The following is a 14,238-nucleotide window of genomic DNA, read 5'->3' on the forward strand; positions in this document are numbered from 1 at the left end:
CTGCTGTAGAGGCCAAACTGTGTGAGGCACACACGCGAAGGCAAAAACAGGCCCTTGAATACTACGTACTATGATTACAACAACAACTACGACTACTCCTATTACTGCTACTACTACCACCACTACTACTATGCCCACTACTAATGACTACCAGTATTTACTACTACTATGATTAAAATTGCTATTACTACTACTGTTTTTAATCCTAGATAGCAAAATTGCTGTGACCCGGACCCGTCCCACACCGACACTTTCATCCGGCCCACATACCACGTGGAATGATGGCACTTGGGTGGTCTACTCCAGGTTTGTGGGGCCATTCCCTATTTCCAAGGTCATTAACCCAGTTGCTGTCACGCTCAAACTCCCCAGAGCCACGAGAGTCCACCCATCCTTCCACGTGAGTCGGATCAAACCGGCCATAGAAAGCCCTCTGGTCCCTGCCTCCAGCCCCCCCCCCCCCCCCCGTTTACACTGTCCGCAAGCTCCTGGCGGTCCGGCGTCGGGGCCGGGGCTCCCAATACCTGGTCGACTGGGAGGGATACGGCCCGGAGGAACGTTCCTGGGTCTCGGCCAGCAACATCCTGGACCCCTCCTTCATCCAGGACTTCCATTGGGCCAACCCTGGCGGCCGTCTGGAGCCGGCCGTAGGGGATGGGGGGGCGGGTTACTGTCACGCCCCGTCTGGATAGTTAAGTTATCTTTTGTTTCTCCCAGTGTTCTTTGTCTTGTACTTCCTGTTTTATTTTGATACTCACCACTTGTCTCGTTTCAGGTCCTTTACTTCCTGCCCTCATGTGTCTCCCTCCTGTGTGATTACCTGCCCTGCCCTAATGTGTTGCACTTGTGTCTCGTTGTCTCCCCTCCTCCAGAGTATATAGTCTTAGTGTTCCCTTCCTTCTTTGCCACTTCGTCTTGTTCCTTTTGACAGCGTTCCAGCATTTTTCTCCTTGTGTGAGTTTCTTGAGCCCTATAGTTTCCTGACCTGTTTTTGCCTTTTCGACCTCGCCTTTCGCCCGCCTATTTGGACACTGTTGCCTTGTTATCTGATCACCTGTGTACCGACCTCATTTTCATTAAAAGGTCTGATTTTTGTGAACTGAGACTGAGTCTGCGTTTTGAGTCCAAGCCTGTGGTTCAGTACTGACAGTAAGGTGTCCTCGAGTGCTGTGAAAGGCGCCCGCACATAAAATGTATTGTTATCCATCCATCCATCCATTATCTTTACTGCTTATCCTGCTCTCAGGGTCGCGGGGATGCTGGAGCCTATTCCAGCAGCCATTGGGCGGCAGCTAAGTGTCATGTCTATGGTTACCACGCCCCTCAGGGTGGAAAAGGGCATTGTGGGTACGCTCGTGCCAGTTCGCTCTCTAATAAAGCGCGCCCAGCAAGAGACCGCAAATTCGATGTGTCATCCAAGTTATTGAGATTAAATTCTGTATAAGCTGCTTAATTCAGTAGTGAAGTAGAGATACAACATCGGCGACGAGGATTACCATGCATTAGGTAGTTAAAAGAGCCAAGTTTAGCTAGTTAGTATGGAGAAATCCGGGATTCAAAATGTCGCATGCTACACAGAGCCAGCCACGTTAGGTGCCAGATGGAAGCGGTGGCTAACTAACATCGCCCGAGCTATATGCTGACGGAAAAGGGCTCAGCTTGGCTGACGATTCACCTGAAGCTACAAAGCAAAGGAGACGTGCACTATTGCTGCACCTAGCTGGACCAGACGTTCAGGACGTTTTTTCGACTTTACCGGACACTGGTGATGCAACGGACTACAAGAAAGCGGTCGAGGCTTTGAATGCATACTTCGTGCCCCAAGTCAACACAGCGCTAGCAAGGCACGCATTTCAAAAAATGCACCAGAACCCAGGTGAGACAGTGCAGCAATTTGCTGCACGCCTGAGACAGGCTGTGAGAGACTGTGGATATGGGGGAGGTTCTGGTAACCAAATAAGGGATGCTATTCTAAGTAAGGGAACATGGGAGTATGTGCGCAGGAAGCTGTTGGAAGAGGGTCGTGGGCTGACGCTAGCAGTAACTCCGCTAGTGAGCAATACCAGCACGAGATAGCCAGTGCCTTGGCTGGAATTGAAGGGGTTGAAAACATTTCTGATGATGTGATCATACACGCACGTGACCAAGCCACGCACGACGAACGACTGCACGCAGTTATGGCAAGACTCGGAGAGACAGGATTGACATTAAATCCAGAGAAGTGTCAGTTCAACATGGACAGACTAATTTTTCATGGGAATTCTGTTGTCAGAGAAGGACATCGGTCCAACAGAGGAGAGGGTGCGAGCTGTGACAGAAGCACGGGAGCCAGAGAGCGCCACGGAGGTGCGTAGCTTCCTTGGGCTAGTTGGATACAACAGCAGATTTATCCCTCAGTTTGCAACCATGTCAGAGCCACTGAGGCGCCTGACAAGGAAGGACACACCATTCACATTCGGACCACAACAGAAGCAAGCATTCAGTGCTCTGAAAGCAGTGCTTGCCAGAGCAACTACCCTGGCTTATTTCGACAAGGACGCGCCGACACAGGTAATAGCAGATGCACGCCCTGTAGGATTAGGTGCAGTCCTGGTGCAGAACCAGAAAGGAATCAACATTCATGTGTGCTACGTCAGCCGTAGCCTGGCAGACTGTGAACGGCGATACTCGCAGACAGAGCGAGAGGCACTAGGTCTAGTTTGGGCCTGTGAGAGACTTCATCCATACCTGTAAGGGAGACAGTTTGACCTAGTCACAGATCATAAGCCATTAGAAGTGATCTGTGGTCCCCGTTCCAAGCCTTGTGCGTGGATAGAACGATGGGTCCTTAGGCTACAGCCCTACGAATTCAAAATTGTCCACATAGCAGGGAAGACCGCTATCAAGACTCCTGTCGAGCAGTGTGAAACAGGCCAAGCATTACATGAGCATGGAGCTGATGAGTATGTGAGGTTTGTGGCGGTGAACGCAACGCCAAAAGCACTCGCCAACCGAGAAGTGGAGGAAGCGTCTGCCGCTGACCCAGAGCTTCATGAGGTACGCGAAGCCATGGCGACGGGACACTTTGAAAAGTGCAAACCGTATGCAGTCATTGCAAGTGAGCTATGCACAGTGGGATATCTTGTTCTGAGAGGCACACGCATAGTGTTGCCACAGGCCTTGCGGACGCGGGCACTTGCACTAGCCCATGAAGGACATCTGGGTATTGTGGGAACAAAGCAGCATCTCAGGACAAAAGTGTGGTGGCCTGGCATGGATAGGGCTGCAGAGAGACACTGTAAAGCCTGCCACGGATGTCAGATAGTGGCTAGACCTGACCCACCTGAACGGCTGAGACCCACACCGCTACCTGATGGACCCTGGCGGGATGTCGCCGTTGACCTACTAGGGCCTCTCCCGTCTAACCACTCCATTTTAGTGGTAGTAGACTATTTCAGCCGGTATTACTGCTGAAGAGGATTCGGATTGCTCAATCAGAGGGACTGGATTGGAAGAAAGAACTGAGAAAATATGTGACAATCTACAGGAGCATCCTCCATCCATCAACAGGTAAAAGCCCTGCTGAATTGCTTTCCAAGCGAAAGATGAGAGGAAAGCTAGCTGACCTGATGGAAGTGACCACAGATCAGGAAGTGTGTGACCGGGACACCGAGCAAAAGACTAAGAGTAAGCTGTATGCAGACACAGGCAGAGGAGCACAGCAGTCAGAGGTCAGTGTCGGTGATACTGTTCTCCTGAGACGGGACAAAACTGACAAGTTCTCCACCACATTCAACACGACACTGCACAAGATCATCAGCAGGACCGGAAACAAAGTGGTAGTGGAATCACCAACAGGAGCATGATATTCGAGAAACACCACCTTTGTTAAGAGATACGAAGGAAATAGACTGAAACAAGGGACATTTCAAGAAAAGGGGGAAATACAGGAAGCCGAGAATACAGAAATCAGAGAGGCAACAGAAGACCACACACACGCCACTGATACTCAGAGTCCACAAACCGAGCATGACTGACATACAGATACTGGCAGGCGTGCCAGACAGGCCGCAAAGGATCAAGCCAACACCCAGTAGACTGACTGTCTGACGAGGGTTTAAGGTGATGAGTGATTCTCACTAGTTAATGTGTTTGGGAAAAAAAGAGTTTCTACAATTTTTCTGATTTAAAAACACTGTAAGAATACACTGATTTATAATGTACAGGTAATAATTTGAAGACACAGTGATTTGATTTCTTAAAGAAAAAAAAAGTTATGTGATGTTATAACAGCTAACTGTTACGAGGTGTCAAATGATGTTTTGATAATTACTGGAATATGGTTTAATATGCAACAGCTGCATTAATGTGAGTATAAGCATCAGCTGTACTTTTTGGTTAATAAGAGTTTAATGCCAAGAAAAGGGGGAATGTCGTGTCTATGGTTACCACGCCCCTCAGGGTGGAAAAGGGCATTCTGGGTACGCTCGTGCCAGTTCGCTCTCTAATAAAGCGTGCCCAGCAAGAGACCGATGTGTCGTCCAAGTTATTGAGATTAAATTCTGTATAAGCTGCTTAATTCAGTAGTAAAGTAGAGATACAACAGTGAGCTATTATTATTATTATTGTTATTATTATTATTTTTATACCTTGCGTGAATTATGGGCGCGACTTCCGGCGAGTCCTTTACATTACATTACATTACAGTCATTTAGCCGACGCTTTTATCCAAAGCGGCTTACAGTGAGTGTATTTAACGTAGGAGATCAGGAGAACTACTAGTCATCAGAGGTCATAAGTGCATCTAAACAAGCGTCTAAGAGCAAAACCAGTGCTAAAGTAAAAGCGCAAGAAAGAGATTTTTATCTTTTTTTAATGAGTGAATATATAGACCCTTTTACTGTTTGTAAACCGCGATGACGTAGGTGTGGATGCGCGCGCATTTAGGCAACGGAAGTATGGCGGAGTTAGCTAGTTTGTCAGACTATGCAAGGAGATTAACGACAAAAGATCGCGAAAGTTACCTGAATAAATTAACTTTGGCGAACGGCAACCGACTTCCAGATCCGTGTGGTATTACCGAGTGGGTGGAAGACGTTACTAAGTGGCCTAATATCCAGTGGCCAGATATATATATATATATATATATATATATATATATATATATATATATATATATATATATATATTTGGTGGAGAAACCGAGCGTATACACAAGAGAGAAGCTGCGGGCATACAAGTCAATGGATGCTTACAACTATGTTGTGTGTGGTCACGTAGAAAATGTAAAACACCATGACATAGACTTTGAGTTTTGTGGCGTGAAATCCGAAGTCTTGCCAAGTCAAAGACAAGGACACAACGGCTATGTAGGAGGCATGGGTCATCATAAACAAACCCGAGAACTACGTCCTCACAGCCAGGTGTAGCTGCATGGCAGGGTGAGTATTTGTTGTCCTGCTGCTTTTCTAGTTGGCTCAGGGTTCATGATGTCGGCCTAGTTGTCGTGCAAGCATGAAATCTGCTTCAGTTTTACTGTCATGTTCTCCCCTCATCACATCAAAATGTGCCTTTCCCTCTAACTCAGTCCTGATAAACGGGGCATGAAATCCACATCATCGTGAACTACACACAGTGTCTTGTTGGTTCAGAGTTCCAGCTGTGGATGTTGTTCATCTGCAGTGGAACCATACGAAATTATAGAGTAGAATTTACAGTCTTCTCAGCCACAGCCTAATTTTGACTGAGATTAAGTGTTTCATCAAATTAAAACACATATTGGATAAGTCGATATGTTTTATTCCGTCTTTTTCACATTTCAGACTTGGGTCATTGCTGCAGCCATGCAGCAGCAATGTTATTTAAAGTGGAGCTCTGTGTTAGGATGGGAGGACAGAGAAAGCAGCAGTTACAGCTGAAGCATGTGTGTGGAAAGACCTAAGCAGGAAAGATGTCCAGCCAGCTCCACTTGGGGGGATCAGCCTCCATAAACCAAAGAGGCTAGGCAGGCAGCTCCCAGCAGCTCCCAAAACTTCTAGGAGGAACAGAGTCAAACCAGGAGGCATGTGATAGTTGACAGAGGCGAGAGAAGTTTCCTTTTGTCATTGTGCATTTCATTCCTTTTCAAAAGTTCTCCTGCATCTTGTAACACCATCCACTACCCTGAAAACCGAGCTTTTTTATAACACAGAGAGGAAAATCATAAAGACGTATAGACACTGAGTCATGTCAGTGTATTTGTTTGACCTTTACCTTCAGATTATTTATTCTGGAAATCAGATTGTCTGGTTTCTATCGTGTACTGTTTCTGTTTTAATGCTCTGCTTCATGACTTTAGTAAAATTTCAATCAAGATTCATAAAATCTTAAAAAAAATATTATTCAGCATAATAATTGTCTTCTTGTTGCCCCGTCATCATTTTCATGGCTAGACCCAATGGAAACCTCTGTGCAATCCATTATGCACCGGCATCTGTTAAGGTTTTGCTTGAAGATTTTAGGCATGTTCTGTAGTATAGCTCCCTTACTTGGCCATTTAATGAGTGGCTTGAGGACTATGGCCATAGCAGGTATCCAGCTCTGACAAATATTTGATAAGGTGGTTTTTGATACCTTAAATCTATAGGCTAAACCAGTATTAGTTAGGCCCAGCCTTAATTTCATTAGCACAACCAACAGATGACCCTGTAGAGAGAGGTTTTGGCTAATTCTTTCTACACTGTCCGTTATTTTTGCACACAGCCAGTCAAAGATAATGGAGGTAAGTCCTGTGGAAAAAATCAGTTGTCCCATGTTGAACTTAATAGTGGCATAGGAAAACGTAGAGTTTTGCAGCTCCTCTTTAAGCTTCTCATTTTCAGCCTGTAGTTTTTCACACTCCTGCTGCAGGTTGACATAGTCCTTCTGAAGTTGAAGGTACCTCAGGTTCAGATCATCATATTCTGTCCTTGGGACTGGGATGTCCTCTCAAGCTTTAACAGAAAAGCCAACAGTTAGGATATGCCGGCACAAGCTCACAACAACAATATCTCCTTACCAGGACAGTGATCCATGCTGCTGACTTGTCCTGGAGTTTCAGAAGGAGCAGCAGGCTGATTGGGTGGAGTGTAAACCCTTTCATCTCGTCTCCTTTATCTATGGTACCTTAACATAAAAAAGCTAAATTAATCAACAGAAATACTGATCAGAGACCATATTACAGGACATTCCTAACCTGCAGATCCTATCTTAACTGTTTGGTTACGATTAGATATTAGGTTATGATTTGCTTAACACCAACTGGAGAAAAACCCTATCTTAGACATCCCTATCTTCACTTTAACCTTAAGACGGTCAATATTTGTAATACAGCCCCATTTTCTCAGAGCCAGCAGCTGCAAGCTGCAAAGTGCACTGAATAGCATGAAATGAAAGAGGGAGAAAAGTCATTCTAAAACCATTAGGAAGTGTTAGGCCTAATTATTCTGACCTTTCCACCTTTGCCTCGAGGTTCTGACTTTGTTTTGTGTACTTAAACACGGAGGGCACAAAACCAGGATTCTGTGAGTCCAGTGACGCCTCACCTGTAACTGGCCAGACACACCACATTAGCCAGATAATACCAGCTCTAACGCTGCTTATCGGTTACTGGAGATATTAGTCTCCATCTGAACCAGGCATGCCGGTGAGACCACAGAGTAGATGGATAACTTACCTGAGAGAACATGGCCGCTGCACACGCCAGCATCTGGATCGGGTCCTCAGTCCAGTTCTCATCAATACGTTTGATGGCTTGCAGCTACAGGGAGGCGCCTCCGGCGGCTCTGAAATGGCCGTGATCCCATCGGGATTGGGTAAAACTTCAGTCCGCTGTTGGTAGAGTAGCGATTCGTGCAGCCAAACACACAACAACCGCACATTTTGATGCTGCTTATACTTCTGAATAAACTCTGTCACCTCCTCTTCCTCGTCGGAATCCCTGAATGAATGGCAGACTTGGGGGTTTCGGGAGCTCTGCCGTGTGCGTTACTCAACCGTCTGATGAATGCTTTCTGCCATTGCCGTCCCTGATGTATTTATTCGAGCATTCATTTTTAGTAATATCAACCTCTCCAAGAAATATACCACTAAGGGTCAGCCACTGACGATGCACCAGGGCTACCGCAAGAAATTCGCCGCCCCTCAACCCTTGGCGCGTGTCTATTGATGTTTAGTTTCGCATTAAGAATTTTGCCGCCATTTTGAGAAAACGAGTGAAAGAAAGCAGTGGAAGCTTAAGTAGAACAGCGGAACAAATCACAAACAAACTGAGGAGGGTAAAGAAAGATTATAGAGATAATAAAAAAGAACTGTCGAAAAGTGGTGCAGGAAGGGAAAAAATAAATAAAAACCGGGCTAAATACCGAGTTACTTACTGGATAACGTACTCGGTCAGACCGGCGACCGCAGTGCCAGAGAAGCGCGGTAACGGGAGAGAATCCGGAAAGAGAAGTCACGAATTTATCTGGACTTTGGGCTTGGCGGTTGGCATAAACTGGTTTGTGACTGGATCAGAATGGCGACTCAGGTAGACGAAGAGGATGACGATATGAAGTTTCATGTCTGGGCTGAAGTTTGTAGGAGAGGACGAGGAAATAGGGGAAACAAGCGAGATGTAAGTCAGTGTAAACTACTACTAAGACACGTTAGTCCCCTTTAGCCGAGCGGTTAGTGATGTCGCCTTGTGGCGCAGTACACCCCGTATCGAATCCCGCACCGGGCAAGAAAATAACCGGTTACATTGGTGGCAGCGGTGGGATCCGGAAGTGTGCAGATCCTCAGAAGTCTCTTCGGAGCGCGGGAAGAACAAAGCGCGAGGGCGCCCTTCCGGGGACGGTGACGACTGTAAACTACTAAGACACGTTAGTCCCTAGCTAACGGGTCTGACCATTCAGCCGAGCGGTTAGTGATGTCGCCTTGTGGTGCAGTACACCCCGTATCGAATCCCGCACCGTGCAAGAAAATAACCGCTTCCATCAGAATAGCAAAAGAAGCTTGGAAGAGAGCTGTTCAGATGAAGACCGGAGAGTTGTACGGCAAACGAGTGTGAGGCAGGATTTTGAAATAATCCTTAAATTCAGAAAAGCTGATGAGCAAGTTAACCTTACTCCAAGAGCATCGTCCAGAGAAGTAAGAAAGAAGCTAGGGGAGGTGGAAATGGCTAAGATTTTGAGAGACGGAAACCTGTGAATAACATGTAAAACGTTAGAACAGAAAAACAAAGCCTTGCATATTGAATGTATTTGCAATAAAATGATAAGGGAAAGAAGGATTATCGGTGTATAGAGTGACACGGAGTGATATCCGGTATTCCTGTGGGTGAAGATTTGGAAAGACTCAAACAGAGTATTTGTGGGGGCGAGGTGAGCAAAATAAAGTGATTGCTGAAAACGGTTAATGGCGAAAGAGTAGACAGCTTGTCTGTGCTTCTGGAGTTTCAGGAGTCTGTGATTCCTGAAAAAGTTCAAATCGGGTAAACGAGCTTTCCAGTTAGGCCCTATATCCCTCCTCCGCTTCGCTGTTACAAATGCCAGAGATATGGGCAGATAGCAGCAGTTTGCAAAGGAAAGCAGAGGTGTCCCAAATGTGGAGTTGAGCACAGAATTGAAGATTGCAAAGACAATGTGCCGGAAAAGTGTTGTAATTGTGGTGGACAACACAGGGTAACATACTATAGTGGTTGTGAGGTCAGAAAGAGGGCTGTGGAAATTGGGCAAGTGAAAGTTATTAACAGCATAAGCTTTACAGGAGCAGTGAAGAGGGAACAAGGACAAAGGAGAAGGGAGGAAATGGACAAAGTTAATCAACCTTTGAGATCAGAAGTCGGCAAGTCGGTCAAACAGAAAACTACCACAGCATTGACAGGATAAACCGATTCTGTCCATATGTTATCAGCTGTTCTGATCAAGTCAAACATAAAATAGAGGAAATTAAAACAATTGTGAAAGGAGCTGAGCAGTGTTTTGGTATAAAAGATGTCTCCTGGGAGCATATTAATAAAAGACTTGAAGCAGATGGAAAGCCGGGAGGACCAAGTGACAGGACAGTCTGATTATTTTGCAGTGGAATGCAAGAAGTTTGATAGCGGATGGCCAATAATTTAAAGGATTCATTAAAGAGCTTAAAAAGAAACCAGAAATCATATGTGTTCAGGAAACCTGGCTTAAACCAGAATTAGCATTTATCATCAAAGGATATGATAGTTTCCGCAGAGATAGAGGGGAGGGCAACGGAGGAGGGTGTATTATATTTTTGAAGCAAGGGGTGCAATATAGTTTTGGGGAAAGAACAGAGTTAGAATATTTGGTAATTGAAGTTTGGACAAGAGAGGGAAATGTTAAAGTTGTTAACTTTTCCAATCCATGTAAGAAGCTATCGATAGAATTAATGGATGAGCTGACTGTACATTTGGGAGGAAAAGTGATGTGTTGCGGGGATTTTAATGCCCATAGCACGTTAGGGGTCATGGTAATGATGACAGTGGAATGGTGATTGAAGAGGTAATGGAGAATAAAAACGTAGTGTGCTTAAATGACGGAAGTGGTACAATAATTGATATCAGAACAGACACAGAATCGGCATTAGACACTAGTGTCAGATTCATTGGCAGGTGTTTGCTCATGGGAAGTAATTGGAGGAAGGACCGAAAATTGAAAAAGCCCCCTAGAAAACAACATGGTAGGCCTTTTTGAGGAAAAGCACTTTATGTGTTGTTTCTATATGATTTTTTAGTGCTTAATCAATTTCTGCCGGTTACCCAGCTGTAAAAGTTACTGTTTAGTCATAAACATTGATTAATTAGCATATGCGCATATTGATCTCCAAAACTGGAAATGGCTATACTTAAGCGGTTAGCGATGCCTCCTGCGGTGCGGGCGATACGGGTTCGCTTCCCGGCCGCGGCAGTTCCTGTGGTTGCGTTGTCCCCCCAATTCGCTACATTGGTGTCAGAAGTGGGATGGAGCGATCGTGAGGTTATCGGAAGCGCGTGCGCCCTGAGGCGTGAAGGAGCTGATATGCTTAAGCGCGGGGACGCGCTTCCCGAAGGAGGGGGGGGTAGTGTAACGTGCACGGATAAGTAGACCCGCTGGCTGGCGGGTCGGACCCTTTAGTCCAGTGGTTCTCAACCTTTTTGGGGTCCTGGACCCCCTGCGTAATTTTGATCTACCCTGAGGACCCCTCCACCTGATCTTGGGGGAGGGGGTTTGCAATTTGTAGAAACAGTAGAAACTGCATTTTAAATTGCATTATAGCATTTATTCACTCTTTGGGGCAAAAATAAGAGCTTTCAGTTGTAACTTAGATATAGTTAACAAAACAGAATTCTTATGCAGTAACTTTCAGATATATGTAACAAAACAGAATTCTTATGCAGTAACTTTCAGATATATGTAACAAAACAGAAGTCTTATGCAGTAACTTTCAGATATATGTAACGAAACAGAATATGTATTCAGTAACTTTCAGATATATGTAACAAAACAGAATGTGTATTCAGTAACTTTCAGATATATGTAACAAAACAGAATATGTATTCAGTAACTTTCAGATATATGTAACAAAACAGAATATGTATTCAGTAACTTTCAGATATATGTAACAACAGAATTTTTATGCAGTAACTTTTAACAATGCAAACGGGAGCGAGATCTCTTATTAAAATACAACAAATTACACTTGTGAAACAGATGTAATTAGAGAAAAAAGTCCCGTTACCCTTTATAGTTTAGGTAGATAAAGGCCTCAGTCACATCTGAGTAAAAGAATCCTATTTCTATAAATGTCATAGGATCTTTTTTTTAAAGATATTTTATTTTCACGGACCCCTTGCAATTACACCACGGACCACTAGGGGTCAGCGGACCCCCGGTTGAGAAACACTGCTTTAGTCGACTGGTTAACGTTGTCGTTTGCGGTGTGGGAGCCACGGGTTCGCGTCCAGGCTGCGGCGACGGTGGTCTCCCGGACTGCCCCCCGAATTCGCTACAATACAATTTGATTTAGTAGATATTGTACAGAAGAATTCAACTGAGTGTTATAACATCTTGTTTCAGTTTCTTAGAGTAACTAATTAAGAAGATTTAAAGGTTTTTTTGGGGGGTGGGGGGACGAGGGAATAGTGTGGATCAGAATAGACGTTCTGAGCCACACTCCATACCAGCTGGCGGTGGTAATGCACCATTTCGTTGTTTGCCAACTGCCAAGAAGAAGAAGAAGAAGAAGAAGAAGAAGAAGAAGAAGACGACGAAGAAGACGAAGAAGAAGAAAAGGCGGCGGCTGCAGCGCTAGCAGCCATGTCCAAATCGGACGCTACGTCGCCGTGTGACCCTGGTAAGTTTTCGGTTTGTTCCGTCAAATACCTAACGTTAATGATTATGTCTTACGCGTAATGTAGTCAAACTAGAACGACCAAGGCGGTCATTATGACCGCTTTTGGACTTTCACAGTTTACAGACGCGCCATGACTGCTACCGAGGCGTTGCAGCATTTACAGGCGTCGGACGGCGGCCATTTTAAATTGTTTGAAAAATGGTATTAAAAGTTGTTAAAAGTTGTTAATTTGGTGTCAGCTAGTTTCTTAACACACATGCTAGCATATGTAATGCATTACTATCTCAGTTGGGTCTTCATCTTGACAGAAACGGTCGTTCTAGTAGTCTCTCTAAGTTCCGGTCGTTGTTTGGGACTGTTTCAATATTTATTTTCAGTTCTTTTTCACCTGTCACGTGTTATAGGCCTTGTTAGGCTTGTTAGATTAGCAATATGTGCTTTCTGTTTTGTTTTTATCAGGTAATATTTTCACTTTTTCAATTTTGCTGTTCAAGTTTCACCGTGTCCCTCCTGAAGTTTAAATCGTTTAAAAATAGTATTATAGTTGTTAAAATGTTCATTTTGGTGTCAGCTAGTTTCGTAACAGACACACTAACATGTGCAGTGCATTAATATCTCAGCTGGGTATTTATCTTGACACAATATAGATTAAAAACCGGCGGTCATTTTGACCGCCCATGGTCGTTTATAGTAGGGGTGAAGTCCCGGTCGTTCTAATGTTGGCTGTACAAAAGAAACTATTTCACTTGCTGTTTTATTGCTTGTGCAGTAGGGGTGTATATGTAGTGATCACGAATGAGTAGGCTCGCTAGCCGGTGGTCGTTAGTATACAAACACAAAAACCTCATACTAATACCGGGTCCCAAGCCCGGATAAACGGGGAGGGTCGCCGGCAGCCGCACCAGCATGTACCCTGGCTCTGCCAAATGACGGAAGCTAAGCAGGTGTGCACTTGGCTAGTACCGGATGTACTTGGATGGGAGACCTCCCGGGGAAACTGAGTGGCTGCTGGAAGTGATGTTGGTGGGCCAGCAGGGGGGGGGGCAGTCTTCCCTTTGGTCCTAATAAAAACTAGGGGCGCAACGATTAATTGACGTAGTCGACAAAAATCGATGACAGAATTAGTCGCCAACGAATTTGTGCTGTGGAACTTAGCTAAACATGGTTTCACCGGAGCTGGTGATGGAAGTAACCCAGTCCTCAAGGACCCCTATCCTGCAGATTTTCATTGTAACCCTAAATAGGTAGCCCTGCTTGTACTTACTCAACCAATCATCTCGCAGCACTTAATTATGCAAGGTGTGCAACATCTGACAAAATTCATTGCTGATTGGTTGAATAACTACAAACAGCTACCTATTCAGGGTTGCAAAGAAAATATGCAGGATAGGGGTTCCTTGAGGACTGGGTTGAGAAACACTGAACTAAGGAGTGAGGCGTCTCACTTCCTTCCCAACGCTCCAAGAGCTGCACATGCACAAAGCGAACGGAAGCGGAAGCGGAAGCGACAGGACAGGTAAACAAAACAACAAAATGGCGGCGGCCGATGCAACACCACCGCGTCCTAAAACATGTAAAGTCTGGGAGCATCTCACCCTGGACTTGGCAAAGAAAAGGATGACCTGCCAGATGTGTAAGGGGGACCTTACCTCAGTAACGCACCAACACGTGAAGAGGAGGCACGCTGGACGTCTGGACGATGCAGATGCGCCTTGGTAAGATAGTTCGATCGCTAGCTAGCTAGCGATCGAACTAAGCCAGTACAGCTCCGTCTATACCCGCGTGCAGGATTGTAAGAGTTTAAAAGAGTAATGTTCCCCTTCTGCCTGACAGATGTCTTCTTTAATACATTTATGCAGTCCGCCTGCGAAGAAGACTAAAGGTGCCATGGATGACTTCATGCAGCAGAAG

This window comes from Lampris incognitus, chromosome 7, assembly GCF_029633865.1.
Source record: "Lampris incognitus isolate fLamInc1 chromosome 7, fLamInc1.hap2, whole genome shotgun sequence".
Lineage (NCBI taxonomy): Eukaryota > Metazoa > Chordata > Actinopteri > Lampriformes > Lampridae > Lampris > Lampris incognitus.